At 39.4% G+C, this 5453-nt stretch overlaps 1 long non-coding RNA gene across 1 annotated transcript; it reads left to right on the plus strand.

Moving 5' to 3' along the window:
- The first annotated feature begins 810 nt into the window (after positions 1-810).
- Positions 811-4996, plus strand: LOC139084551 (uncharacterized). Its single transcript, XR_011542025.1, has 2 exons — positions 811-1542; positions 4598-4996. It is a non-coding gene; the product is annotated as an uncharacterized lncRNA (long non-coding RNA).
- Positions 4997-5453: the final 457 nt, after the last annotated feature.

Genomic DNA, 5453 nt, shown 5'->3' on the forward strand with positions numbered 1-5453 from the left:
TAAGGGAAATCTCCATCTGTAAAGGTGTCTCCCTCTCTGTACCAGAAAGAAGGGGCTATGACCTTATCTCTAGAAACTCTAATCAACACAGAAGGCAAGGACTTAAATCTGCCTAATAACCTTACTCTTGTTCACAGTGCTTTTCTGGTAATCTCCTATAACTGATTCCCCCCCACCCCAACATTCTTCTTTGTCTTGAGCTGAGGATGGTGTTTAAGGTGAAAGCTTCCACCATTTTGACGAGTTACTCAGTTTTTCTGGGTCTCTCCCATGTATACATGTTATAAAGCTTTGTTTAATTTTCTCCTGTTATTCTGTCTCATGTGAATTTAATTTGTTATCTTGCCAGAAGGACCCAGAGTGGGTAGAGGAAACGTCTTCCTCCCCTACACCAGCAATCCTTGGCATTCCTTGGCTTGTAGATGCACAACTCCAGTCTTTGCTTCTGTCTCACATGGCTGCCTTCTCTATGTTTCTGTTTCCAAATTTCCCTCTTCTTAGAAGACCACCCACTCTAATCCGATGTGGCTTCATCTCAACATTATTACATCTACAAGGACCCTATTTCCAACTAAGGTTACTGTGATGTTATGATTTATAATAAGAAGTACATATTTGGTCTTTATCCCTCTTTCTGGCACAGACCTCATAAAATCCTCAGAATTTCCAAAGTAATGAGAGTGATAAAGGTCTTTTGGTTATGCTAATGAGGTAACTTTTGGAATGCTTCTGGGTCACCTAAGAATGGGGGGCTGGTTACCAGGGGAACTAATCAAGAATAGAGGGATGGAATTTTCAGTCACACTCCCTGATTTCTGAGGAAGTGAGAAGGGCTGGAGGTTGAATCAGTCAGCAATGGCCAATGTTTTGATTAATCATGCTTATGTAATGAACCCTCCGTTAAAAACTCAAAAGGATGGGGTTCAGAGAGGTTCCAGGTTGGGGAACCAGAATGCTTCCATATGCCATTGTGTCAGGCCCCAAACTCCAGGAGGACAGAAGCTTCTTCATTCAAGAACTTGGCCTATGTAGCTCCTCATCTGGCTGTTGATTTGTATCTTTTCATATCTTTTGTTATCAGTAATTTAGTGAGCAAACAGGTTTCCTGAGTCCTGTGGGCCACTCTGGCAATTTAACTGAACCAAAGGAGGGAGTTGTGGGAACCTCCAATCTGTAGCCTCTGGGTTAGAAGCATAGGAAACAACCTAAGCTTTCAACTGGCATCTTCTGGGAATGAGCCCTTAACCTGTGGAATTCAATGCCATCTCCAGGTGGACAGAGTCAGAACTATGTTGAATTTTAGGATGCTCACCTGGTGTGCAGGGAATTACTTGGTGATGAGGTGTGAGGAAATCCCCCCACCCCCACCACACACACATTGGAATTTGTGACCAGAATTTTTAGTCACATTTGCAGGTTCCGGCTGGATGTGAATTTTGGTGGGACACTATTGAACCCAGTAAACGTAGTGAGAAAGAAATGTATTCTGAGACAGACCCAAGCTAAGGACCTTGTTGAGAAAGGCCTGGGTAATTTTTCACAGTAAGTAGTTTTGTTTCTCAGATACTTTTTCACAAGGGACTATGCTTTAACCATTTTTATATCTTCCATTCTTAGAAATAGTTTTATTCATCATGGGTATTTATTGAATAATGAAAAAAAATTTTGAATCAACGGATACTACTAATGACCTTCTCAGCTGCCCACCTCCAGAGCCTTCCAATACAACCGATGGAGCTTTGTACCTACTCAGGCTGGGGTGGGAAGTGCCTGGATTCAGATGCCTTGGTCTCCTAGGACTGCCAAACTCTTCTTGACATGTCTATCAGGTTGATATATTCCTGTCTCCTTTTGCTGCTTTAATTTTGAGACAGTGCTCTGAGAAACCAAGCCTGCTGTATGAGGCACTGTCTGTTTAACAATGTTACTGGAAGACTGGTCCTTAAATGAACTGTTTGAAAATAATATTTATAGAAACAATCTACTTTAAATGAGATGGTTGATACAAATAGCTGTTCTTCAGTTGATAACCAGGTATTTGGCTAAACTCAATTGTTTTGTTTTTTAAAAATGTATAGATAATATAAATCCAAACTTTAAAACAAACTTGTAGCAAGAGAGAGAGGACTAATGATGTTATATTTGCATAGCATTTTCTAAATATCTCATTTGATCACTATAAGAGAGGCAAGATGTGTATAATTTTCTTTACTTGACCAGAAAGGAAACTGAGTCTCAGAGAGGTTAAGGAGCTATATTGAAGATCACAAGGAAATAATGTGGTGTGAAGACTTCATGTCTTCATACCATAGTCCCCCTTTCTTTTCAGAACACTAGCCTGCTTCTCATTGCCCGGAGTATCTGAACGGGTAAATTATAAGGTTACTTTGGTGATGTCTGCTCAGCCTGAATAAATTATAGCTCACATCTGCATTTAACTTGGTCATACTCTGGACTTTGTTTAGGGACTACTAAATTTTTTTCTTCGTGTTAAGTTAATTTTAACATTATTTTCTTTTTTCGAAGTCATGTTATCGCATCACAAATAAAAGCTTAAAATTAAAGAGGAGGAAAGCGCGTGTACTCGGATGAAGAGTACCAGATTCGTAGGCTGACAGCCTGAGTTTAATTAAGGCCTGCGTGATTGGGGGTGAGCTGCTGCCTTCCCAGGGAGCTTAGGGGAACTGAGCCACTGTGAGCCTCTGCCTTTGTTGACCCTGTGATATTTCAGCATCTGAATGGGAGTGAAGGGGGAAGATCTGGTAGGGAGAATTTGGAAGCAAATTGGTCATTCTGGTTGCATTTGCCAATTAGACTTTGCCCAGAACATGAATGACTTTGGGCCTATTGATATTTGCTATGACACTTGGATGTTCAGCATGGTATTGATTCTGAATGTCAAGCCCTCTGTTTAGGTGCTGTTTCTCTGTGATGAGCACGTTACTAATTGAACAGAATACTAATTGAACCTTTTAAATACACATGTGTGAGCACACACACACACACACACACACACACACACACATTCCTGCATGCACAGCATCAACAAACAGCAATTTAAGTGCGCCTTTAACTGGAGCTCATTCCCAACCTTGACAGAAGCAAACTAGCATTGTTTTAAGTGTTACTGAATAGTTTGTGGTTAGCATGGAGTGAAATATTTTTAGAAGATGAATTTCTTTCCACTAAAACATCTAATTTCCTGCTGTAAAATAAGGTTACATGGTCCAAAAGAATACCCAGGACACTCGATAAGCAGATTAAGAACAATGATGAAAGAGAATACTAACTTGAAAGAGGAAAAATATTAACTACCACCTTATGTATTGAAGAGAAGAAAAAAAAAATGAAATGTAATTGATTTAGTTAGTAAAGTTGGAACAAAACAAGGTTTTGAAGAAATTTCTAAATTGATAAAAATATTTCATAAACGTCACTTCAAATAGTTGAAAGACTATTTATTGATAAATGTCTAGAAAAGACATGTAAATTGATTGCTAGTCTATGTTGTTATAAAATCATTCTTAATAATCTATAATTGATGATTTGACATTTTGGAAGAATGGGCCCAACTAATGACAGAAGTTGTTTACATCTCTACCATCCCTGTGTTTTCATGGGTGCACAAACATCATGTTAAAAACTCTCATCACAAACCTCAAAATCTGTGTTTTTCTTCCTGCACAGCAGGGATGTCCCCACCTAACAATTTCCCATTACTGTAGTAATGGCTCTCCCCCATGCTTTCCCCTCACTCCTCTGCCTCCTGGCCAACTCTGGTACTTCTTCATGTGGCTCTGCATGGTGTGGTGTGCCTCCTCCTCTTGGGAATTGTAAGTAATAAACTCTTCTCTCAAAGGCATTGACCTTTGCATGTCATCACTCAGTCATACCTATAAATTAAATCTTGGGTATATTTAAAACAGTTGTTTTGAGATTTAAGTTTTACTTATTTTTTGGTTTTTTGGAGTTTTTTTAAGGAAGATTAGCCCTGAGGTAACATCTGCTGCAAATCCTCCTCTTTTTGCTGAGGAAGACTGGCCCTGAGCTAACATCCGTGCCCATCTTCCTCTACTTTGTATGCAGGATGCCTACCACACAGCATGACTTGCCAAGCAGTGCCATGTCCCCACCTGGGATCTGAACTGATAAACCCCAGGCCACTGAAGTAGAACGTGTGAACTTAAATGCTGAGCCACTGGGCCGGCCCCAAGAGATTTCAATTTTAAATGAGTCAATTGTAAGATTTGTTCATCTTCTTTGAGATATGTATGTAAATAGATAAACAGGCAAATAGATTAAATCATTTTATCAGATACTTTTAGAAGTTTAGTTTAAAATTAGCAAGAAAATCTTTAACCCCAGTCCACTTGAGAAATGGAAAGTCTTTATAACAATGAACCAGAAATATCTGATCAAAATTAGAGCAATATATTTTATGATTTAATAAACTAGCTGTGAAGTTCTACCAGGTCTACAGATTATATGAGACACCTTTCTTAGTCCTTAGTCTGATTCTGACATGATAAACAAGGTCAAAATGGCCTATAATAAGAAATGAGTTCTTCATTTAACACCTGCCTTCTTTTTCATTCAGGTAGATTACTCCATGTTTTTCATAAACATAGAATCACAAAGAAGCCTTAGGCTGTTGGGAAGCAGAACATGCTGGCTTACTATTGCACAAAGACAAAGATATTCACCTGGAAGCATACTCTACAACCAAAAGTCACACCATCGATATTATTATCTGTTTGTTTGAGATCTATTGCCGTAAACTATGGTCTGAAGCTTTCGGTTCCTCAAAGCTGAGTCAACATTGTTGAAAATCTTCAGTGGATTTGATATAAACACTACCAATGCAGACATTTTATGGAAGCAAAAGGCCTTGTGTTATGATCAGTAGAGCATCATCTAGAATAGTGATGTGGATGAATTTCACCACTAGAGCACTAAATTCACCCCTGAAATAATAACACACAAAACTCTGAGCCGATATTGAGTGTTAAGGATGTCCTTTCATGTTTCCTCATGAAGATGAAGATTAACTGCGGCTTGCCAAGCACTTACAGGATAATCTTGTTTTTACCTTCAAAAGGCACACTAAATGTGATGAAGCCAGATAGGCCAGCACTCGTATTTGCAATGTTATCTCCTCTGGTGCATACATGCAGCTGATGCACTTATGCTGTTGGGGCACTTTAATAGGTCACTCTATCAGAAAAAAAGATGAAGTGTTAAAGGCTGTATTGGGGCCTGCTAAGTGTAATCCAATACAGTGGGTCTGATCCTGTCGAGTGTGTGAGATACCGCAGAGGTTGTTAGGCAGTCTGTAGAGCGAGCCCCCCTAAGCTCACTTGCTTCTGGTTTTGTGTGATTATAAAGCCCACAAGTCAGGGGTATCCAGTCCAGTATCACCAAGAAGGTGTCAACAATACTGTCAATGGAATGAT

This window comes from Equus przewalskii, chromosome 7 (genome assembly GCF_037783145.1).
Source record: "Equus przewalskii isolate Varuska chromosome 7, EquPr2, whole genome shotgun sequence".
NCBI classification, from domain to species: domain Eukaryota; kingdom Metazoa; phylum Chordata; class Mammalia; order Perissodactyla; family Equidae; genus Equus; species Equus przewalskii.